Source organism: Lepidochelys olivacea (genome assembly GCF_965140295.1).
Source record: "Lepidochelys olivacea isolate rLepOli2 genome assembly, chromosome: 1".
Classification (NCBI taxonomy): domain Eukaryota; kingdom Metazoa; phylum Chordata; order Testudines; family Cheloniidae; genus Lepidochelys; species Lepidochelys olivacea.
Genome location: NC_140411.1, coordinates 2662985 through 2688532, shown reverse-complemented (window position 1 = coordinate 2688532; position 25548 = coordinate 2662985). Strand labels below are relative to the sequence as shown.

At 48.4% G+C, this 25548-nt stretch overlaps 1 pseudogene across 1 annotated transcript in view; it reads left to right on the top strand.

Annotated features, from left to right (window-relative positions):
* The first annotated feature begins 5111 nt into the window (after positions 1-5111).
* The window catches only part of LOC311514588 (olfactory receptor 52R1-like), a 272348-nt pseudogene continuing 251911 nt past the window's right edge, over positions 5112-25548 (top strand). The window contains exon 1 of the transcript in view: positions 5112-6049. The product of the transcript in view is annotated as an olfactory receptor 52R1-like (transcript). The remainder of the gene's footprint in view (positions 6050-25548) is intronic.

Here is a 25548-nt window from a genome sequence, read left to right as displayed (position 1 = left end):
ACTGACTTTGAGCTGAACTCCAGTGTGTGACTGGAGAATGGAATGTGTGCAATCTCCTGCTCGACCCATCCATTATCCCTAGTCTTCTTCGTAAACAACTATAATTTTAAAATATACACAAATGCACAGAGCAGCCAATTCCTCTCTGACTCAGCCCAGAGCCCAAGAGTTCTCATCTCCCTTTGGGAAGGTCTGATAATTACTGTTTACTCCTCAAGCTGGATAAAGAACACATGAGCATGTACAGGTCTTTCTCCAGCCTGTTTATGTTAAGATGCCACTTCTCTGCTAGACGCTGGGCGAACCCCTCTGGGATTGCACAAAGCTTTATTGTGAATGGTGTCCGTGTGGGTTGTTGCTGCAGATGCTCTGGTGAGAGAGGTGTGAGACCTGCCTACCTGAGTGGGAATTCCAGAAGACACCTCCATCTCAGGATTCACAGGTACCCATCCCTCGCTGAGGAGCTCACCTGCTGAACAAACCCAGTGCAATGTGGTTTGATGGGATACAGAATAGGTTGGGGTCCTTTCTGCTCTGCACAGTCATTAAACATCCTAGGGCACTTTTCACAGGGAATGAGTTTTCTCCAATATCATGGACCAAAATGTCCCTCTTTGCTATGCCCCGACCTCCCAGCTGATGGCCTCCAGACCCAAGGCAGCTGCATTTCAGTGGCCCAGTTGATCCTTCAGAATGGTAGGTGTTAGTAGATGGACAAATTAAGTTCAAATTCTGAGGCCATGGCCCATAGCTTGTTCAGGCCCCACTCAAACAAAACTCCCCTTGGAGTAAGAACTGAGTAAAGAACACAGGAGCCAGCTGTGAGTTAATGCACAGAGACTGTCACCTCCTCCTCTTGCATCTCAGTGCTCTGGCTATTCCGTGGGGAAGAGGATGTTCCCTGACTTTTTATCTGCCGGAGAGCTTGGAGGTACTGGGGCGCCTCCCTGGAATAATTCTAAAAAAAATTCAACATGGTCAAGACATCCTCTCCTAGTTTCATTCTAGAAGCCAGCTGAACTGGTATGCATCGAACTTTTTTAAAAAATGTTCAGCATGAAAAATATCTGTTCAAATGGTTAAAGATCGGCAAACTTATAAGCCACTGAAAATGAAGTCACCTAATGGAAGGTGTCAGGCAGACTTAACTAACGGTGGTGCCACCAGCACCACCTAAGGGGCCCGTCCATTTGTGAATCCCATTCAGCTGAGCGATTCGCTCCGATAATATCACAGACAAGGAGTTCCACGGGCCAAATATGGATTATGTAAACAGATTTATTTTATCAATTTTATATGTTCAGTCTTTTAGTGCAACTGACTGTTTCCTTGTTCATGTGTTTTGAAAGAGTAAATATAAATACCTGATCTCCTTTCTTTATTGATAGATTTATAGGGTTTAAGGTCAGAAGGGACCATAAGATCATCCAGTCTGACCTCCTGTATAACACAGGCCATTACATTTCACCCAGTTACCCCTGTATTGAGCCCAAAAAATTGTGTGGGACTAAAGCTTGGTCTACAGTAAGATTTTACATCATAGAATCATACAGCTACAGGGTTAGAAGGACCCCACAAGGGTCACCTAGTCTAAGCCCCTGCCAGGATGCAGGATTTCTTGTGTGTAAGCCATTCAACACAGCTGGTTATCCAGTCTCCTTGTGACACCCTTCAATGAAGGAGCTTCCACAACTTCTCTACCCATCTGTTCCATTGTCCTCCTGTTCTTACAGTTAGGAAGTTTTTTCCTGATATTTTATCTAAATCTGCTCTGCTGTAGCTTGAAACCGTTGCCTCTTTCCCTGTCACCAGAGAGAACCAATTTTCTCTATATTTTTATTACAGCCTTTCAACTATCAAAAGTCTATTATCATGTCCATCTTTAATCTCCTCTTTTCCAAAATAAACATACCCTGTTCCTTCAGCATTTGCTTGTATGGCTTGCATACCTTTGATCATTGTCTCTCATCTCTGGATCCTTTCCATTTTCTCTACATCCTTCCTGTACATTGGTGACCGAGACTGGACACAGGATTCCATCTGAGGCCTATCCAGCGCGGAGTAGAGAGGTACTATCACTGCCTGTGACTTACATGGTACGCTTATGCTAATGCATTGCCATTTTTTGCAAGAGCAAAAACATCCATATCTCTGAGAGATGCAACTGTACCAACCTAACCCCAGTGTAGACAGCATGAGGTTGATGGAGGAATTCTTCCAACGACCTTGCTACCACCCCCTGGGGAGGCTGACAGGAGAACCCCTGCCATTGGTGTAAGCAGTATCTACACTCAAGAGCTATGGCAGCACCACTGTAGCGTTTTAAGTGTAGACAGGCCCTCAAGCAGATCTTCCAGAAAAGTATCCAGTCTGGATCTGCTGACATGGAGAGTTGGAGAATCCACCAGTGCCCTTTCCAGTGTGTCCAAATGGTTAACCACCCTCAGTGCTAAGCATTTGGCCCTTATTTCCATCTGGAATTTGTCTGGCTTCAACTTCCAGCAGTCAAGCCTTGCTCTGCCTTTCTGCATTAGGTTAAGGAGCCCATTATTACCCCCAGTTTTCTCCCCATGAACATCTCACTTGATCATCTTTTTGATAAGATAAATGAAGCTCTTTAAGTTTCTCTCATTGTCCAGCCTCAAATTATTTTTGTGTCTCTTTTCTACACCCTCTTCAAGTGTTCAACATCCTTTTTGAAATGTGGACCTCAGAACTGGACACAGTTCCAATGTCATGTGCAGAGGTATTCAATTTACCGCTCCCCTGTTTATGCATCCAAGGGTCACATCAGCCCTTTTGGCCACAGCATCGTTCAGGGAGCTCGCGATGAGTTGGGTGTCTACAGTGACCCCTGCATTCTATTCATGGTCCCTACGTTCCATAATAAAGTGTCGTAGTCTGTGGGTTGAGCCTGTATTCTCTGTTCCAGTGGGATAAATTTGCATATGACTGTATTAAAACATTTTGTTTGTATGAGCCCAGCTCATCAAATAGGCTGGATCAATTGGTATTTCTGCCCTGGCCTCTTCATTGTATCTCTCTGCCAATCTTTGGGTCATCCACCAATGTAATCTACTGTGATTTTCTGTTTCCTTCCACGTCATTGATGAAACTATTGAATAGCATTGGGCCTACAATTGATCCCTGGAAAACCCAGCTAAAAACACCCCCATTCACTCAAAATGGCCCATTAACGACTGCTTTCTAAGATCTCTCAGTTAGCTAGTTTTCAGTCCATTTTACATATGCTCTACTGATATTTAAAAGTGTTCATTTTTATCTGAATATTTTCCCCTACTAAATCAAATGCCTCAGAGAAATCAAAGGCTATTGCATCTGTGTGGTTCCCTGGATCACCCAAATGGTATTCTTATTAAAGGATGAATTCAGCTTTTATTTAGCAAGACCTGTGTGCTATGTTTTCCATAAACCCTGTTGTTGACTGGCATTAATTATATTCTTACAATATTTTTAACAAGACCAATACCAGCTTTTCCATTGTTTCCGAACTTTGTCAAATCTTTTTTAACTTTCCCTTTATTATTTTAATTATTTATGTTTAATGCAGTGCTGTCCTGTATTTTCTTTTTGTTGTCGTTTTGGCTCTGCTACTGCCTGACTGCATACTAGTTGAGAATAAGATGTGCGGTTGATCAGTCAGTTCATAACTCTGGTGTTCAAAACTCTAAGGTTCTACCTTAGATACTGCTTAGCATCCTCCTTGACTGTTAATGGACTGGAAAGTGTTTCATCACGTCATGTGATATGAGTACCTCATACTGCTTCTTTCCAAATCCAGAACAAAAATATTTATTGAAAAACATCTACCTTTCCTGCAACATTAACAAGCTTCCTTTGTCCCTCTAGGAATTGGCCGAAAACTTTTTCTAGTATTTCTTTTGTTCCTAATATACTGAATAACCTCCATTTACCTGCCACACATGGATTTTTCTCGGAGGTTGTTAACATCCCTTATCAATGTTTATAACTTCTGATTTGTGTTGTTGGCCATCTATTTTCCCTTTAGTTTTATATTGCTCCTCCTTCCCACAATTATTGAGTTCACTTTGTCACTGAACTGAGTTTAGTACAATGCGTCCGCTTTCTTGACTGTAGCTTTTTAGCTATCTAATAAACTCTTGAATAACTCCCAATTTTCATTCCTATTTTTTGTCTAATTTTTTTCTTCCAATCAGTTTTGCAGATAATTTGCCTCAGCATTCGTGAATTAGCCCTTTCAAAGTCCTAAGTGTCTATCGATATTACTGATTGGGAACTGTTCTCTATTTGTCCATTTGAATGTAATCAGTTCCATTGTTTACTTTGTTCTCCTCTATCATATGTCCCCTTCTTTGTCTCTTCTCTAAACTAAACATTCCCAGACTTTTCAGTCTGTGCGCATATGGCATTCTCACAGCAATTTCCCCCATTCTCACAGCCTGTCTCAGAAACCCCCTTTCTATCTGCTAAATCCTTAATAGAGATTGGGTGACCAAAACTGATCACATCTCCAGAGCAGGTTATTCTTCATCCCCTTCCTCAGCCATCTGAACATTGTCTTTGTTTTAACCACTGCTGCGAATGAGCAGGTGTTTCCAAGGAGCTGCTATCAAAGTCCCCCAGGTCTTTGCACTGAGGTGTGTTTTAGTTGGGATGTTTCCCCTGGCACATCTCTTCAAAAAGGTTTGGGTTTTTTTTAACTTTCAGATTTTGAGGAGCCCGGCAAATGGGGAACTCCCTACAGTATGGGTCCTCTAGCCTGCATTTCATTGCATTAAGGAACAATGGTAACTAACCAGAAGTCATGTTTCCTGATGGTGACTATTAATATCCCACACCATGACATGTAAGAATTATTGATGTATGAAGCACCATCCAAAATGGAATTGGCATTAGTAGGTTCAGGTGTTCATAATTCATTTATCTGAATAATGAAAATGTCATTTATGAGTGTGTGAAGAGCAACTAATCTGCTTCACCCATGAGAACAGTCTCCAGGAGTGCATGTAGTGACTCATATTAACATTTTATCTCCATCCAGGCATTTGTAATGTGACCATCACCTTAGAACTTGGGCACATACAGGAAATCAGGGGAACGTACGGTACATGCAGGAGACACCGTTCTGCCTACATTTGGACACCTTCTCCCCTACTCCATGTCAGATTCCAACACAACCGACTTCACCAACCCGTCCACCTTCATCCTGCTGGGCATTCCTGGCCTGGAGACTGCCCATATCTGGCTCTCCATCCCCTTCTGCACCATGTACATCATAGCTGTCTTGGGGAACTTCACCATCCTGTTCATTGTGAAGGTGGAGCCGAGCCTCCATGGGCCCATGTACTATTTCCTCTGCATGCTGGCCGTCACTGACCTGGTCCTGTCCACGTCCAGCTTGCCCAAAATGCTGAGCATCTTCTGGTTCAATTCCAGGGAGATCGATTTCAGTGCCTGCCTCACCCAGATGTACTTCATTCACTCCTTCTCAGTGGTGGAGTCTGGGATCTTTGTGGCCATGGCCTTGGATCGCTACGTGGCCATCTGCCACCCCCTGAGACATTCCACCATCCTGACAAACACCGTGGTGGCCAAGATCGGCCTGGCCGTGGTGCTGCGTGGGAGCATACTTGTACTGCCCTATCCCTTCCTGGCGAGGGGGTGGCCATATTGCAGAACCAACATCATCCCCCACTCGTACTGCGAGCACATAGCCGTGGTGAAGTTGGCCTGCGCCATCATCCGCATCAGTAGTTACTACGGCCTCTTTGTGGCAATGTTGGTGACTGGTCTGGATGTGTTTTTTGTCACCATGTCTTATACCCAGATTCTCAGGGCCATCTTCAGCCTCCCCACAAAGGACGCCCGGCTCAAGACTTTTGGGACCTGCAGCTCCCATCTTTGTGCCATTTTAGCCTTTTACATCCCAGCTCTCTTCTCCTTCCTCACACACCGGTTTGACCACAATGTGCCCCTGCATTTCCATGTTATCTTTGCCAACCTGTATCTCCTGGTGCCCCCCATGCTAAACCCCATCATCTATGGGGTGAGGAACAAAGAGATCAGGGGCAGGCTGCTCCATCTCTTTACTCATAAAAGGACGTAATTTTTTTTTTCTCCTGGTGCTCTAGCTCTCAGACTGAGCTCTCTGCAGAGCTGGCTGGTGACTTGGTGCTGGACCCTCTTCCCTGAATCACTGACTGGACAGTTAAAGAGACATTAAACTCTTTTCTGAACTTACTGTGGTGTCAGTGTTATAAACTGTGGAATTGGCCTCTGTACAACTCATAGGGTTTCCACCTTTCTAATTGCTGGGAACAGGAACCTTGAGACTCTGCCCTCTGCCCCACCTCTTCCTCCAAGATCTTGCCCCGTCCCATCTCCTCCCCCAAATGCCCCACTCCCTGTGCCACCTAGTCCTATCAAGGCCCAGCTCCCTTCTCCACCTCCTCCCCCAGGGCCCGTCCCTGTTGCACACCCTTCTCCTTACCTCCCTCATCACTTTCTGGATCATCTCCACCTCCCCTCCTCCTCACCCCACCTGGGGTCCCTCTGCTCTGGGGTTGGGACAGGAGCTACTGCAGCCTGATGAGGAGCCTGGCTGCAGGTAGGAGACGGCCCTGGATGAGCAGGGATGTTGTGAGTTAATGGCCTGCTGCCTCCCACTGTTATGCATTAACTGAACACTGCCAGGTTCCCTTTTCGACCAGACTTTCTTGTTCAAAACTGGGCACCGAGACACAGAAGGAAAAAAAAAAAACTGTCTGGGTAAAACCCAGATGGGTAGAAACTATGTTAATTCAAGTTTGATTGAATTAACCTTATGTCTTTGGGCTTTTCCTGTAGTCTTTGCTCATGCTAAGAGGCAGGAGGCTGGGGCGGCAGCATCTGTCTACAAATAGGTTGGTCATTAAAGACTATCAGCACCTAATGAGATTTTGCCCAGACAGAAGAAGGGAATAACTGCACCCTAGATAAAATCCAGTTTTCTCCAGTTTCTCTGTAGAGTGGAGGGCGTGGAAGGAATGAAACCTCCCCAGAAGAGGGAACAGAGAGAGGAGGGGTTGGTCCATCCCTTTAAAAACACAGAGACTGGATGAGACAGAAGAATCCAGGGCAGGAGAGAGGCACAAGGGAGCTGTCATAAATATAAAGGGAAGGGTAAACACCTTTAAAATCCCTCCTAGCCAGAGGAAAAACCCTTTCACCTGTAAAGGGTTAAGAAGCTAGGATAACCTTGCTGGCACCTGACCAAAATGACCAATGAGGAGACAAGATGCTTTCAAAGTTGGAAGGAGGGAGAAACAAAGGCTCTTTCTCTCTGTCTCTGGGTGTGATGCATTTGCCAGGAAGAGAAATGAATGGAGTCTTAGAACTTAGTAAGTAATCTAGTTAGATATGCATTAGATTCTGTTTGTTTAAATGGCTGAGAAAATAAGCTGTGCTGAATGGAATGTAGATTCCTGTTTTTTGTGTCTTTTTGTAACTTAAGGTTTTGCCTAGAGGGATTCTCTATGTTTTGAATCTAATTACCCTGTAAGGTATTTACCATCCTGATTTTACAGAGGTGATTCTTTTACTTTTTCTTCTATTAAAATTCTTCTTTTAAGAACCTGATTGCTTTTTCATTGTTCTTAAGATACAAGGGTTTGAGCCTGTGTTCACCTATGCAAATTGGTGAGTATTTTTATCAAGCCTTCCCCAGGAAAGGGGGTGTAGGGTTTGGGGAGGATTTTGGGGGGAAAGACGTTTCCAAGCGGGCTCCTTCCTGGTTATACATCTGTTAGACACTTGGTGGTGGCAGCAATAAAATCCAAGGGGAAAAGGTAAAATAGTTTGTACCTCGGGGAAGTTTTAACCTACGCTGGTAAAAATAAGCTTAGGAGGTTTTCATGCAGGTCCCCACATGTGTACCCTAGAGTTCAGAGTGGGGAAGGAATCCTGACAGGAGCAGAGAGGACTCATTGGTTGCAGGTCTCTGGCTGCAGCAGAGAGACAGACTCCAAGTGGAGGAGAAGCCATGAATTGCAGAAGATGGCCCCTGGATACCTTAGAGGATTCTGACCAAACCCCAAAGAATGCTCGAAAGCAGCGAGGACACAGAGGCAGGGAATGGTGTGCAGGTGTCATACTTTACCTGGATCTGGGTGTCTCTTGTCCTGTCTCAAGTAGAGAAAATGTTTTAACAACCCCTCTTGCAAACTCTGTGTCAGTTTGCCATTCTAATGTGTATCCTCTCTACTGCAGGGGAGTGCCCTGTAACCTCACTATCCCTCATTTATCTATAATTGCCCTCCTTGGACCTGCCTCTGCTCCAAAAACCACTCAGAGACCTTCTGGCTCAGCAATCACAGGTGCTATTTATTTACACCATGCAATCCCACCACCTTTTTTGCCATACACAGTTTGGTGGCATCTGCCTTAAGGGCTTCTATTCTACAGCCAGAAAGGAAAAGCCGTTTCTCTCCACCTGTTCTCTGGCTTTCTCCTTTCTGCCTGCCCACTTTGGCTTCCTTCCTCTGAGGCTTCTCTGCAGCCCCAAGCTAATTAGGCTGGCAGCTGCTTCCCCTTTGCCAATCAGGTGCAGGTTTCTCTAGGCACCTCCAGTTGACTTCCATTAATTGTAGCTGGCATGACAGAGGGTTGGCTCAGGAGTCCCTGCCCCCCCCCGCACCTTGTCCCAAACCTGGGTGGGTGTGGAGCTGCTGCAATGCGAAGTTTATGGTGGTTGGCTTGCAGCAAGTAATGATTCTAATTTCCTTTTTTCCTTACTTCCTGTTTGTCCCCCACTGACATAGTAATATTCTTAGCTATACCTTAACCAGTCATTTTACCGAAATTTAACTAACCAATCCTAACATATTGTAACATGATGATCTAACCAATTATATCCCCCCGCCTTAAAGGGTTTACACCCAACAAAATTAATTATACAGCAGACAGAAACAATCACAGAACCAGACAGAGATCAGATAGACAAACAATAGGGAAGTGGGGACCATAATGGAGAAACAATAAAGAAATGGGGGTTTCACAACCACATCTACTGATAAGTGATATTGTTACCAAACAGAAAGCTATCAAACGAAGGTTTCAGAGAAGCAGCCGAGTTAGTCTGTATCTGATGAAGTGAGCTGTAGCTCACAAAAGCTTATGCTCAAATAAATCTGAGTCTCTAAGGTGCCACAAGTACTCCTTTTCTCTATCAAGCTAAGTTTTCTTTAAATCTCTAGGCTCTTCCCTTTCTCTGGAGGTGATAGATTGGATCTCCTTCCTAACAGCCCAAAATTGCCTTATTTCAATATGACTGGTTTGAAATGTGTGAGGATGTGACCATTCGCTTCCCAGCTTCTGGCTGCCCCTGCTGCTTAGCCAAAGGCCTTAAGAACAAGGCCTTAGACTGTCCTAGTGAGAGAAGGCCGGTACACAGGCGGACTGTGATTTTGAATTCTTTTTTTTGTACTTTTATAACTAACTAACTAATAAAAATATGCCCAAATTCTTCAAGTCTGTGCCTTTACAGACAGGCCTGAATATCTGCATCCAAACAGCCTGCTCCCCAGAAGGGGGAGTGAGGGACCCTATCCCAGCTTGCTGACACCACCCGAGGGATCCCTCCCGCCTGTTTGCCAGACTGCCTGCCAGTGCTGCTTGGAAGCTGCTGGTGCCTCGAGGGGGAAGAAGAGGAAGCCCTTGCTGTTGGGGGAGCACGCAGAAACCCTGCAGGACACTGCAGAGGGGGCTTCCAGCAGGACTGAGAAACTTTCCAACTTTGCTCTTGTGGTGGGGATATTGCAGTGGGGAGACAGGGGGAGTGGTCTGGAGCCTGCCCTCATCCATTTGTCCCTCCTACCCCGCACTTACCATTGGCCTTCACTCCTTACTCCAGGACTCAGTGGCATGCCTAGCCCCTTTTTCCACCGCTTGGACCTGTAGCAGCTGCAAACACAGACTGAGCTTTTACAAGGGCACATGCCTCCCCGATCCCTGCAGCAGTCTACCTCTTTCCCCGTTGCTACCTGTCACGCCCACTCCTTGCAGCCCTTTCTACCCCACCTTTTGCCCTGGACCCATTGCAGCTTCAGTTTGCTTGCCTGCCCTGCTTCAGCCCCTGAAGCTTGTCCTTTTCATTTGCTTGCCCTGTCCCATCTGTTCCCAGCCTGTTTACTTCTCCCCTTTCCCTCTGCGGTGACCCTGCCTTCCTCAGCCCCCTCATTCTGTGCATCCGTGTCCCCTCCAAACATGCTTGTATCCCCTCTCCCATTACACTGAGCCTCATTATTCACTGTATTCCCCCTCTGCTGTTATAGATCTTCCTCCTCCCCTAGTGCAGCTGGAGGAGTCGGTAATCCCATTTTGTGATGGTGACTGCACCTCTCCTTCCCTGCCTTGATAGGTGCCCCTTTACCCCCTCCTCTTCCACCTGCAGCCTAGTGGGGAGTAGCAGTCAACCATTATCTCCCCCTTCCCCATTCCCCCCTCCGGTGTTTCCTCAGAAGCCGGTGGGGAGGCCCCTGGGGTAGTGGGTGGAGAGTTCTCCTCCACTTTTGAAGCAATCAAGGCCCTGGGTCTGACCCCAGTCACCCAAGGGGAGGACGTCCCCCTGTCAGCGGACCTCGATCTGGGTGGATTCACACTGCTCCTCCTTCCTTCCCTTCCCCTATTTGTTTCTCCTACTCTTACTCCCGGTAGCTCCCAGGAATCATCTACCCGGCTGGCAGCACACGGCACCCCACCAGTGGCCACTGAGCCCTCTGAGGCGACAGCCAGTGCCATGCGGCCAGGCCCTGAGCCATTGGGAGGGCCCCATGTTGGAGTAGGGCAGCTGATTTCCTTCCCAGGTGGGGGCCCCACTGTTGAACTTCCATCCCTATGGGTGTGAAATCCGCTGTGGTGCCCGAGTCCAGCATCACCGAGGGCCCTCATCCTGCTCCTGCTCCCCAACCCCTGAGTCCAGCCGACAGGTGCCACACTCTGATAGCTTGGCTACCAGGGCCCCCGATCCCAGATCTGCTCCACTCCCTGATCCTGCCCCGACCCCAGTCCCATCCCTGATCCCGATGCCATTCCCATCTCTTCCCCCCTCTACCTCCCATGTTAATGCCACCCTTGGAGTCATCTCATTCGACTTCCTGTCAGACGACCCTCATAAGTCATGTGTTCCAGTCCCCCTAATCATTTTTGTTACCATCCGCTGGACGCTTTCCAATTTCTCCACATCCTTCTTGCAGTGTGGGGCCCAAAACTGGACACAGTACTCCAGATGAGGCCTCACCAATGTCGAATAGAGGGGAATGATCATGTCCCTTGATCTGCTCGCTATGCCCCTACTTATACATCCCAAAATGCCATTGGCCTTCTTGGTAACAAGGGCACATTGTTGACTCATGTCCAGCTTCTTGTCCACTGTAACCCCTAGGTCCTTTTCTGCAGAACTGCTGCCTAGCCATTCGGTCCCTAGTCTGCTACGGTGCATGGGATTCTTCCGTCCTAAATGCAGGACTCTACACTTGTCCTTGTTGAACCGCATCAGATTTCTTTTGGCCCAATCCTCTAATTTGTCTCGCTCCCTCTGTATCCTATCCCTACCCTCCAGCGTATCTACCTCTCCTCCCAGTTTAGTGTCATCTTCAAACTTGCTGAGGGTACAATCCACACCATCCTCCAGATCATTTATGAAGATATTGAACAAAACCGGCCCCAGGACCGACCTTTGGGGCACTCTGCTTGATACCGGCTGCCAACTAGACATGGAGCCATTGATCACTACCTGTTGAGCCTGACGATCTAGCCAACTTTCTATCCACTTTATAGTCCATTCATCCAGCCCAAACTTCTTTAACTTGCTGGCAAGAATACTGTGGGAGACCATGTCATAAATATAAAGGGAAGGGTAACAACCTTTCTGTATACAGTACTATAAAATCCCTCCTGGCCAGAGGCACAAAATCCTTTTACCTGTAAAGGTTAAGAAGCTCAGGTAACCTGGCTGGCACCTGACCAAAAGGACCAATAAGGGGACAAGATACTTTCAAATCTGGGTGGAGGGGGGAGGCTCTCTGTCTGTTCTGTGTGCTTGCCGGAGAGAGATCAAGGAAGGAAGCAATCCAACTCCATTAGAATCGGTAAGTACTAGCAAGGGAATACGTTAGCTTATTTTTGTTTCGGCTTGTGATTTTCTCTGTGCTGAGAGGAAGGTGTATTCCTGGTTTTCTTTTTGTAACTTTAAAGTTTTGCCAAGACTGAAATCCTCTGTGTTTTAAATCTAATTGCCCTGTGAGATTAGCTTCCACTCTAATTTTACAGAGGTGCTTCTTTTACCTTTGTTCCTTCTAATAAAGTTCTGATTCTTTTAGGAACCTGACTGATTTCTCTGTCATCCAAAGACCCAGGGGTTTGGGTCTGTGATCACTTTGTAACCAGTTGTTTAGGATATTATTCTCAAGCCTCTCCAGGAAATCGGGTGTAAGGGCTTGGGGAAGGATATTTTGGGGGCACAGGAACTCCAAGTGGTCCTTTTCCTGATTCTTTGTTAACTCACTTGGTGGTGGCAGTGTACCCTCCAAGGACAAAGAATTTGTGCCTTGGGGAAGTTTTAACCTAATCTGGTAGAAATAAGCTTAGGGGGTCTTTCATGCAGGTCCCCACATCTGTACCCTAGAGTTCAGATTCGGGAGGGAACCCTGACAGACCGTATCAAAACCTTTGCTAATGTCAAGGAATAACACATCCACTGCTTTCCCCTCATCCACAGAGTCAGTTTTCTTGTCATAGAAGGCAATTAGGTTAGTCAGGCATGACTTGCCCTTGGTGAATCCATGCTGATTGTTCCTGATCACCTTCCTCTCCTCTAAGTGCTTCAGAATTGATTTCTTGAGGACCCGCTCCATGATTTTTCCATGGACTGAGATGAGGCTGACTGGCCTGTAATTCCCTGGATCCTCCTTCTTCCCTTTTTTAAAGATGGGCATGACATCATTTGGGACCTCCCCCGATCGCCATGAGTTTTCAAAGATAATGGCCAATGGCTCTGCAATCACAGCCGCCAATTCCTTTAGCACTCTTGGATGCAGCACATCTGTCCCCATGGACTTGTGCTTGTCCAGCTTTTCTAAATAGTCCTGAACCACTTCTTTCTCCACAGAGGGCTGGACACCTCTTTCCCATGCTGCTCATGTTCATGAAGACAGATGCAAAAAAAGCATTGAGTACATTAGCTTTTTCCACATCCTCTGTCACTAGATTACCTCCCCTTAGTCAGGGGCCCACACTTCCCTTGACTTTGTTCTTGTTGCTAACATACCTGAAGAAACCCTTCTTGTTACTCTTAACATCTCTTGCTAGCTGCAACTCCAGGTGTGATTTGGCCTTCCTGATTTCACTCTTGCATGCCCGAGCAATATTTTTATACTCTTCCCTGGTCAGTTGTCCAATCTTCCACTTCTTGTAAGCTTCTTTTTTGTGTTTAAGATCAGCAAGGATTTCACTGTGAAGTCAAGCTGGTCGCCTGCCATATTTACTATTCTTTCTACACATCGGGATGGTTTGTCCCTGTAACCTCAATAAGGATTCTTTAAAATACAGCCAGCTCTCCTGGACTCCTTTCCCCCTCATGTTGTTCTCCCAGGGGATCCTGCCCATCAGTTCCCTGAGGGAATAAAAGTCTGCTTTTCTGAAGTCCAGGGTCCATATTCGGCTGCTCTCCTTTCTTCTTTGTGTCAGGATCCTGAACTCAACCGTCTCATGGTCACTGCCTCCCAGGTTCCCATCCACTTTAGCTTCCCCTACTAATTCTTCCCAGTTTGTGAGCAGCAGGTCAAGAAGAGCTCTCCCGCTAGTTGGTTCCTCCAGCACTTGCACCAGGAAATGGTCCCCTCCAATTTCCAAAAACCTCCTGGATTGTCTGTGCATCACTGTATTGCTCTCCCCGCAGATACCGGGGTGATAGCAGGGCGAGGGGATCTGCAGATTTTTCACCAGGATGTCACTGGGTCCCGGAACAAGATGCAGCTCGCTCTCCAGCGGTGGGGGGATTTCCATCAAATCCTCCGGGGCGTGAGGGCCACCGGGGTTTGTAGGGGAGGTCTCTACAGTTGTTAGATGCTTCCCTTCCTTCGGGGTGGGGATACAGGCAGCTGAAGTCGGGGTACAGTATCTATTTTATCCATCTCACAAGTAGTATGGCTGGAGTGTCCACCCTATTCTCCCCCAGCCTACAGTCCAAGTTGTTGAGGTCATGCCGGGCCACCTGGACCCATATGGAGGGGCTGGCAGTGAACCTTGTCAACATCTATGCCCCAACATCAGGCCCAGAGTGGGTGTGCTTTTCCTAGCAGGTGTCCACCCTCCTCAGCTCCTTGGATCCTCCAGAGTGCCTGGTCCTGGGTGGGAACATTAACAACACCCTTGACATGCGAGACCGAGCAATGCCTGGCTGCCATGGAAGTCCTCCAGGATATTGTTGACCATCACTCCCTGGTGGATGTGCACGACCACCACCTGGATGATGGGTTAATATTCACGTCTCTCTGGATGGAGGTACATCAGTCATGACACTTCCGGTTGGACGGCATCTACTTATCTCACCGTAATCTTTCACGGGCTCACTCCTCCAGCATCCGGCCAGCCTCATTCTCAGATCACCATTTGGCAAGGGCAGAGAAGTGCCTTTTGCTTGGCGCAGCAGTGGTGGGATGTGGCGAAGGTGCGCACTCGACTCTTCTGCCATGTCTTCACCCAGGGCACCAGCCAGAGGAGGGATGCAGCAATGGAGCAGTTGGAGTGAGAGGTCTTAAGCTCGAGAGGCATCTGACCACTACCCCTGCGGATCAATCCCTCTGCAGAGCATGCCAGGAGCACTAATAAATAAGCAGGCATGGACGGGCTGACTGTGGAGTTCTATCGTGTATTCTGGGATGTCCTCGGCTCAGACTTTGTCACCGTCTGGGCTGAGTCCTTGGGGAGCAGGGTCCTCCCTCTGCCATGCAGGCATGCTGTGCTTGCCTCCCTACTGAAGAAGGGGAACCTCCACGATCTTCAGAATTGTTGGCCCATCTCAATCCTCAGTACGGACTACAAAGTTGTAGTGAAGGTCATCTCCTTGCAGCTGGGATCCATGCTGGCAGATGTGGTGCACCCCGACCAGGCCTATGCCATGCCATCTTGGGTCTCACCATCTTTAACAATCTGTACTTGGTCTGGGACCTTCTGGAGCTCAGGTTTAGAGAGAGTCTGTCATTTGCCCGCCTGTCCCTGGAGAAGGCGGTCAACAGAAGATGGACCATGGGTATCTCCTGGGCACTCTGCGGGCATTCGGTTGTGGGTTTTCTCCAGGTGCTGTACGACTTTGCAGCTCAACTGGACCCTGACCAAATCTGTCAGCTTTGGGCAAGAAGTAAGTCAGGGATGCCTGCTGTCAGGCCAGCTGCGTACTCTGGCCATTGACAGGCCTTCCTCTGTCTGCTCCACCAGCAGTTGATGGGGTTGGTGCTTTGACAGCCAGAGTTGCTGCTGGTCCTGTTGGCATATGCCATTGACAAGCTCCTTGTGGTCCAGGATCGGGATGACCTGGTGCAGGTGGAGACCTGCCAGGCTATTTACTTGGCGAACTCCTCCACCCGGATGAACTGGGTCAAGAGCTCTGGCCTAGTGGTTGGGGATGGGTGGCAGGCAAGTTGTCTCACACCTGCGCTTCAAGCCATTTGGTGGACTGCAGGTCCACTGTTCTATCTGAGTGTTTACCTCTCCACCACACATCTTTCTCCACAAGAGAAATGGCAGGATTTGGAGGCCAGGGTGAGTAAGTGGCTGTGGAGATGGACAGGACTTCTCCTGTGCCTCTCCCTGCGAGGAAGGGCACTGGTGCTTAACCAGCTAGTCCTGCCCATGCTCTGGCATCAGCTCAACACTCTGAGCCCGGCCCCGGGGATCCTAGCCTGGCTCCAGAATTTTGGCTCTGGAGTTCATCTGGCCGGGACTGCAATGGGTTTCTACAAGGGTTCTGAGTCTTCCCCTGGAGGAGAGGGGACAGAACCTGGTCTTCCTCCACAGCCAGGTCCATGTCTTCCATTTCCAGGCCTTGCAGAGTCTCCTTTATGGTGTAGGTCGTCTGAAGTGGAGAACATTGGAGCATGCCTTCCTCTGCCACCGCTGAGGGCTCCAATATAACCGGCAGCTACTTTATTTCCATATAGGAGGTTTTCCGCAAGACCTTTCTAAGCTGCTGGTCTTCTGCTAGGAGCTCTTCCGAACCTGGAAACTGTTTTCAGTGACTAGGTCCATGGCAGTCACTGAGGGGGCAGATCTCCTCATGGAGCCCCTGCTACACAATCCCCAGCTTCGTGTGCAGGTGGCAGAGTTCCCGTCAGTGCGCTGGAGGTTGGTCCTGGCAGATGTCAACAGGATTGGAGACCTCCTGGACTATGACCGGGGAGACTGGGTGGATCTCCTGATACTCGCTCAGTGCATGGCACTTTCCACCTGTTTGTACTCCCCAGTGCATACTTCAGGAGGCAAGGGGAGCCTTATCACCCATTTCTTGGGTCTACCTCAAGCAGATCCTGCATTTCTTCACCCTCATGCCCCATCCCAATGCTAAGTTGTGGGACCTATTGCTATGTCTTGAGGGTAAGGAACCCTGGTAGGGAATCCTTTAGTCTACCTTGCTTCTACAGCCAACTGGGGATATTGGTTGGTGGCTCCCTCACCAGCTGAGGGATGGTCTGTTAGCAGTGGTTGGGCTTGCATCCTCCCACTTCCCAAAACCCAATAGAACCCCCCCCCTTACCTAACCACTAGGTTCATACTTGGCTGTCCCCTCTTCCCTCTACTGGATGTGGCACTACTGACTGTTCCCCTTCCTTCTTTGGGTCCTCCTTATGGGGTTTGTTTATCCCCACCCTCAGAAATTACACTGTGTGATAGGTGGATACCCCACTAGGTCCACTGCAACCCACGCTTCCTTCCACCATTTGCACCCCAGGTGTGTCTCCCCTCCTCTTCTGGCAGGGGTTCAGGATTGGTCCTTACTTCGCCCCTGAACATGCAGGGCTGTGGATTCCTTAAACCCAGCAAGCGGGGCCTGGGCCTCTTCTGCCTTGTAGGGAGCTCCAGTGCGCCTTTCTCCTCTGCTAATGGCCCTGAGAGGGATGTCTTCCCCATCCCTCCTTCCTCATTTCCTTCCTGAATTGGGCTCTGTTGTCTAGGGCTTTTCACTTTTAGGTCCTGAGGACATTGATCTCCATTCTTATTGGGGCTGTGTGGTTTAGGGGTTTCCATCTCCTTCTTTGGGGGACTGTGATGGGGCGTATCGGCCCTGCACCGGTGCAGCAGGGGTTAACCCTTCTCTGCTAGCCAAGGAGGCCAAGCCCCTTCGTATCTGCTGGGCATGCTCCAGCTGGAGACCCAGTATAAAGGCCTGCAGAGCAGCTCAGTACAAGGAAGGAGGCACGTTGTCTGTTCATGAGGAAGGACTGCCTGCGCTCCAGAAGCCAGCCGGACTGAGCCACGCCTCAATGTGCAGACGGAGGGCGTCTCACAAGGGAAGGAGGTCAGAGAGCCCCCAGACACAGAGGACGTGGTAGGAAGTGACCTGGGAGAGTTTTAGAGGGAAGAGAGCTGAACAAAGGCTGCAGATCAGTCTCTCTCTTGTCTCGGTACCACTAGATGGGACAGTACACCACACCCAGAAGGTGTGTGGGTTACACTACCAGTCTCCTTCCACTCTCTGACTTCCCCCTTTTTGTCTGCACCCCTTTAGCTTCCTTCCTCTGAGGCTTTTATGCAGCCCCAGGCTAGTTAAGCTGGCAGCTGCTTCCCCTTTACCAATCAGATGCAGGTTTGGGGCATTGAAGAGCGATCTGCCAATAAGATCCTGCTCCCGGCCCCAGGACCGGCTGCCAAGAAGACATCGAGCTGTTGATCACTTCCTGTTGAGCCCAACAATCCAGCCAACTTTCTTTCCACCTTATTGTCCATTCATCCAATCTATACTTCTTTTATTTGCTGGCAAGAATACTGTGGGAGACTGAATCAAAAGATTTGCTAAAGTCAAGATATATCACATCCACGGCATTATCCATATCAACAGAGCCAGTTATCTCATCACAGAAGACAATCAGGTTGGTCAGGCATAACTTGCCCTTGGTGAATCCATGTTGACTGTTTCTGATCTACTTCTTCTCCAAGTGTTTCAAAATTGATTCCTTGAGGACCTGCTCCATGACTTTTCCAGGGACCGAGGTGGGTTTTTTCCCCAATCTGTATTTCCCCGGATTCTCCTTCTTCCATTTTTTGTAAAGATGGGCACTATATTTGCCTTTTTCCAGTCTCCTGGGACCTCACCCAATTACCATAACTTTTCGGATAATGGTCAATGGCTCTGCAATCACATCAGCCAATTCCCTCAGCACCCTCGGATGCCTTAGTTCCGGCCCCATGGACTTGAGCACGTCCAACTTTTCTAAATAATCCTTAACCTGTTCTTTCACCACTGAGGGCTGCTCACCTCCTCCCCATAATGTGCTGCCCAGTGCAGCAGTTTGGGAGCTGACCTTGTCTGTGAAGACGAAGGCAAAAAAAAAGCATTGAGTACTTCAGCTTTTTCCACAATATCTGCCACTAGATGACCTCCCCCATTCAGTAAGAATCCCACACTTTCCCTGTCTTCTTCTTGTTGCTAACATACCTGTAGAAACCCTTCTTGTTACCCTTCACATCCCTTGCTAGCTGCATCTCCAATTGTGCTTTGGAGTCCTGCAGGCTTTTCTGCTGCTTGGCCTGCCAGGTTAGAAAGGCCTGCCTCTCCACCTGGTGGGATTGCTGCAAGCCCTGCATGGCCTTCTGCATCTCCTCCTGCTACTTCACCAGCCATTTCAGGGTCTCGTCTGTCTCTCAGCTGCTGAACTCTTTCACTGGCTCAGGATCCCAGACAAGCCTCCATGTGTAACAGGGCGTAGTAGGGCTCCCCCCCTGGTTCTGCCTCTGCTCCAAAAACCACTCAGAGAACTGCAGTAACTAGTCCAGTTTATTTACAGTGTTCAATCCCACCTCCTTCTCACCATGTATAGCTTGGGGGCTTCAGCTTTAAGGGCTTCTCAGTCACTTCAGCCAGGAAGGAAGAGCTACTGTACTGCAGACAGACCCTGGTTGTCAGCGGGTGGGATCAAACTTTGGGCCTCTGGAGATTAGTGCATGAGCTTCTACTATGTGAGCTAAAAGCCAGCTGGCTGTTAGCTAAGGCAGAACACCACACCCAGAAGGTGTGTGGGTTACACTACTAGTCTCCTTCCACACTCTGGCTTCCCCCTTTTTGTCTGCACTCCTTTAGCTTCCTTCCTCTGAGGCTTTTATGCAGCCCCAGGCTACTTAAGCTGGCAGCTGCTTCCCCTTTGCCAATCAGGTGCAGGTTTGGGCACTGAAGAGTGGTATACGAATGAGATCCTGCCCCTTTGTTGCTGTTTTCCCTTCTTTTTCTTTCTTAGTTTCCTCCTGACACTTTGTCATAATCCTGTACCAGATATGGACTGGCTACAGACCTTGTTATGTACACTGGATAAAGTATAATAGTACCCATTAATACTCTGCCATCTCAGGTTCGCATCAATAAGGTATTTTACATAACTTGCTCAGAGTGGCTCAACGGCGTATTACAACTAAGCATTGCAATATATATCCCACTATTAGTGAAAGGACCAGGCCCATCTCCCCTCATCGTCACCACCCTCTTTGAGGGACATTTGCTGTGTGTTCACCTCTCAGCCTCATCACCCTGACAGGGGCCAGGCACTTGCCGGTGCCTCTGGCCCAACTCTTCAGTCTGCATTTGGCACTCTTAGTGAGGAATGTGAAGAGGCTCGCAGTATGAAAGGGAGCCGAGCTAGAAGATGCTCAGCATTTTGGGCAGGGTGGACGTGAACAGGACCCGGTCGGTGATGGCCAGCATCTCCAGGAAGAGGGACATGGGCTCATACAGGCTAGACTCTCTTAATAACAATGACATTTCCCAAAGCAGCACTGACATACATGATGCAGAAAGGGAAGGCGATCCATACCTGGTCCTCTTGCAGTCCAGGGATGCTGACCAGAAGGAAGATGGCAGGGTGGGAGCACGTGCTGGTGTTCGGACATGACGTGACTTGCAGTTCTTCTCCTAGCTGAGCTGGGGGTGCTTTCATCCTGTAAACAAGCAGCAAAGAACCCATGAGTTAAATTCAAGAAAATAGAAAGGAACATAAACTCTGATAAACAAAACATAAAAATATAATGAGGAAGCCCTACAAAGAATTGGAAGAACAGCTCGCGAAAGGCTCAAAAAGTAATAGCAATTTTTTTGAAGTACATCAGAAGAAGGAAGCCGGCTAACCAACCGCTGGGGCCACTGGATAATGGAGACAGTAAAGGAGCACTCAAGGACAATAAGGTCATTGCAGAGAAACTAAATGAATTCTTTGCATTGGTCTTTCTGGCTGAAGATGTGAGGTACATTCCCAATCCTGAGTTATTCGTTTTTAGGTGTAGTGAGGCGGTATGGTTACCTGCCACCCCGGAGAGGGATGAGCCCCTCTGGGTGCTGGAGGGAGTGCAGCCGGAACACCCTGGGCCTTCCTGAATAGGTCAAGGTGCAGGACAGAAAGCATAAAAGGCTAGCCTCCGTGCTCACTCAGGGGCCAGCTGCAGGAGAGACCAGACACCACTGATTTGGCTCCTGGCTGGGAGACCCACCATGGACCATGGCAGAACAGAAGAGTGGCCAGACCCGCCAGTAGCCTGCTCTGATCAGAGCCCAGAGGACCTTCCCAGTCTGCCACTCACCAGCTACCTGGAGGACCCCATGTCATTATGAACTAGAGCCTGGGCTGATTGCCTGAGTCCTGAATCTTTGTTGCCCTGACCCAGGCCAGGGGCCTTGCTGTTTATGTACCGCTACTCAGCCCCAACCTGAGGCCTGACGGATTGCTACTCGCCCAACCATAGGCCAGATGCAGGTAGCTACAATTGTTTGCCTCTACTGCTGCCATGGAGAGGCTCCTCTGGCCAGACTGATTCCCCTCCGGCAACTTGAGTCCCAGCCAAACACCTCCACATTAAGTGACAAATCTGAGAAACCATCAAAGATTGAGGTATCATTAGAGGAGGTTTTGGAAGTAATTCATAAACTAAACTGTAATAAGTCACCAGGACCAGATGGGATTCACCCAAGAGTTCTGAAGGAACTCAAATGTGAAATTGCAAAGCTACTAACAGTCATCGTTTACATATCATTTAAATCAGCTTCTGTACCAAATGATTGATGGATAACTAATGTGATGACATATTTTAAAAAAAGGACTTTAGAGGTGATCCCAGCAATTACAGGTCAGTAAGCCTTATTTTAGTACCAGGCAAACTGGTTGAAGATCTGAAGAAATGCCAGCGATCTCACCTTCTACCATCTAGTGTCTGACCTCCCATTCCTAGGCCAGCTAATGGAGGAATACTGCCCCAGCACCAGGCCCTGGCCTGAGCCATGACTGAGAGAGAACCAGGATGTGCAGCTTTCAGGCAGCACTGGAGAAAGTTTTTTAATGAGCTTCTCAATTAAAGCTGTTTTAGATCAGGGCTACACTAGAAACTTTTGCTGGGATAGCAACGTTGGACAGGGGGTGATTTTTTGCAACAATTCTAGCTGGGTAAAAGCCCTAGTGTAGACACAGTTATACCGGCATAAAAGCGCTTTTGCTGGTGTTGCTTATTTCACTTGCTGCTCGTATGAGCTGCGTCTACACGAGGAGCCTTTGCCAGTAGGGCTACACTGCCTCTGATGGAGTCATAAAACTTGGGTCAGGCGTGGGACCTAAACCCTAGTTTTGTAACTTGACCGGACACTGAGTTGGCAGCAGGGTCCTTTACCATCCAACAGGGGATACATGCTCCCCACATTCCCCCAGTCCCAGGGCGGGGGGGGGCAGGCCTGACCCCTGCACTCTAGAGCCAGCCCCAGCTCAGAGACCCCAGAGATTCCCCAGTCCCAGCACAAGCCCTGCCTCGCCCCACTCGCTGGGGACTTCCTGAGCCCAGCCTCTGACGTGGCCAGGCAGCCTCACACGGTGACGTCCCCAGGCGTGGGGCCAGCCCACACCCACAGGCAGAGATGGCCAGACCCAGTGGGAGTGAGTGGTCTTGTGACCTGGCCTGTGGGGTCACAATGCCACTCAAATTCGCAGCAATGATCAAAAGTTGTGGTTTCTGCAACCAAACGGCAGCCAGATCTATGAATGACTCCAGGAACGTACAGCACTGGAACAGGCTCCTAGAGTTCATGAGCCTTGGCAAGCCCTGCATGGCTTTTAATTTGTTTTATAATAATGAGCTTTCCCTGTTTTCTTGGGCACCGTATGCTCAGGGAGGGGAAAAGCAGGGGATTGTTTGTCAGTCTCACGCTCCCTGATGAGCTGCGGCTGCTCAGGTGAGGCAGAATCCTGTTGGGATCCCACAGCGATGGCTATAAACCTCCCTGCCCAGCGCTCCTCCGGCACTTCTCAGAGACTCTCTGGACACCTCCCGCTGCCCAGGGCAGCCCCTCTCTGCTGCACAGGAGACAGGTGAGTGCAGGGCTTTGGAGCCCAGAAATGGCCCTCGTTAACAGCACCTGCCCCACATAATAGCCCAGAGGAAACTCAGAGCTGAGACGGGGTGAGGTGGGATCCTGCAGGTTGTGCCAGGCCAGTGAAGCTTACAGAGGGGCAGGCTGAGGGTCTGGGGAGAGAGCTCTGAGAGTCACTTGTCTGGAAGATTGCTCTGCAGGAAAGACACTTAGCCTGGGTGACCCTCTTAGCTTCATCCCCCTTTCCCTGCCCAGAAGGGGCAGGATTGTTCAGTGGGGCTTGCCTGGGAAACATGAATTCAGTGTGAATTTCCCTCTCCCACATGGAGATGTTGCCCTGGATTTAAGGGATGTATATACCCCTGAATGTGATCAAATGAATTGCAACCCGATTGTGTTCACTCATCCATGATGAATTATTTAAATATAATACCATATAGCAGGGGTTCCCAACCTTGGGCCGAGGCTTGTTCACGATAAACCCATGGCAGGCCATGAGCCATTTTGTTTACCTGAGCATCTGCAGGTCCGGTCACTCACGGCTACCCCTTGCCACGGTTCACCGTTCCTGGCCAATGGGAGCTACAGGAAGCAAGGTCACAAGTACTGGCAGTTTTTCCTAGTCAGTTTTTTAAAAAAAAAAAGTAAATAACTAAAAATTAAAAAAGTAAATAAGCATCCTTAAGTCTGGATGCCCCTAATAATAAAAGCAATAACTACAACCTGCATGTTTATAAAAGTTAGTTATGAAAAGTTTAAATAATAAAGCGTACTTGGGAGCAGTCCTTGGGACCTCTCCTGGGAGAGACGTTTTCCTGACATCTTTTCTCCCCAGCAGGGAGGCATTTGGCCAACGTTGACCTGTCATTCATTACTCAATACCATCTCAAAATAGACCTAAATATTTGGGATGTTCTAAACCTATTGCTTATGTCTGTGTGCGCTTACATCTAGTAAACTGCAGTGTGAGCCAAGAGCATGCTGACAGGTTTCTAGGTTTCATCTGCTGTTACTTATTTGTAGTACAGCAGTAATCAGAAGCTGCAATTAGAAGCTCTCTGCCCAATTCTCTCTCTGTCCTTCCATCAAAGGACAATGGAGGTCTCATCACAAATAGTTTCTAGCCAGACTTTGAAATGCGCAGATCTAAATGCACCACGTACAAATTACACCTCACTTGGGATGGAGTGAGCCCTCTGGTTCAGCCAGCCTAGGCATTGGCAAAGAGCTGTTTGTCTGCCTAAGTGTTGAGATACCTGTCAGTTAAATGAGAGATCCCAAGAGAAATACCCACTGCTGGGAGTGTCCTACAGGTTTCAGAGTAGCAGCCGTGTTAGTCTGTATTCGCAAAAAGAAAAGGAGGACTTGTGGCACCTTAGAGACTAACCAATTTACTTGAGCATAAGCTTTCATGGGCTACAGCTCACTTCATCGGATGCAACATCTGATGTAGTGAGCTGTAGCCCACGAAAGCTTATGCTCAAATAAATTGGTTAGTCTCTAAAGTGCCACAAGTACTCCTTTTCTTCCTACAGGTTTGTAACATTCCTCTGACAGCAGATTGGTCTCATTCACTTCCAGGTTAGGGGGCAGTGATTTATGAATAAGCATGTCCATAGTGCTCATTGGAACCTAGCTCAGGCACTTGTGATCCCGCCTTGCCACCCTCCGTGAGGTAGACAGTATCATGATCCCCATTTTACTTGCAGGGGAACTGATGGTGCAAGAGGGAATCTGAAGAGCACCTGGTTTTCCTGAGACCAAAGCCACACGCCCTGGTCCAGTTGTGTGCTTTGGGTAGCAGACATGCCATGGGGCTGGTTGTTTGCATTGTTGCCCTGGGAATGTCCCTGCCCCCGTGCCCTGTGGGTGAGAATCCCAATGGAATAGAAACGGGTTCTTCCAAAACGTGACAGGAGGCTGCCATTCCAGGACTAGTACTCTGCCTCTCACTCCAGTGACAGGCAGGCTCCGGGTTGGGGAATCACTGCTGCTTCATTGAGGCCTTGTCTACATGAGACAGTTGAACTAGTTTTTAAACCAATTTAGGTAAACTGGTGCAAACTCCTCTGAGGATGCTCTTATTTCACTTATGAAGGGCTTACTGCAGTTTAACTAAGACTGATTCCCGATCAGCTTTACCTAAATCAAAATAAAGGAAGTCACACACAGGTTTGCACCAGTTGAATAACCTAACCCCCCTGGTAGATAGCCCTATGTCTTCCCTTGACATAGCTATCGCCTCTTGCAGTGGTGGACTAACTACACAGGCAGGAGAAGCACTGTACAAGGGGACAAGCCCACAGACCTGCACTATTTTAACTAAAATGGTTTAGTTGAACAGATGCAAATCCTTGTGTGGACACTTTTATTATGTCTTAAATCTCTCCCCACTCTTCTTAAACTAAATAGCAATAAGCCACACTTAGTCTGAAATCAAAATGTCCACAAAGTCTTTTGCACCAATTTAACTGAATAAGTTTAAAATTGCACCCTACGTTAAACCAGTGCAACCCCGTGTTTACATGAACCCCAAGCTCTACTTTGCACCCAGTGACCTCAGGAAACCCAGGCCAGGAGCTGCTGGAAGTTCTTCTAGCTTGTGCAAAGCCACTAATACATTGCACTTGGATAATGGGCAGAACTCTGCTCATGGCTTACTCATTATAGGCTGAGCTGTGAATGCTGGTGCCGTTAGTCCTGATGGTGTGGAGTAAAGTTACCAAAAGGTTCTTTAGAGCAAGACGGGCTACACCTCGAGGTGTAATTCCCAACTTGGGCAGACGTGCCCACACTAGATCTGACCCAACTCGCTCACTACATATAGAAGCGTAGCTGCTGCAGTGCAAAACGTGGGACAAGCCAGCCTCCCAAAAGCACAGCTAGGGGTTCTGATGGGCTTAAACTTGGCCTCCACACCACCAAGGCTACCCTGCTGTGTTTAGCATGCTGGATCTATTAGA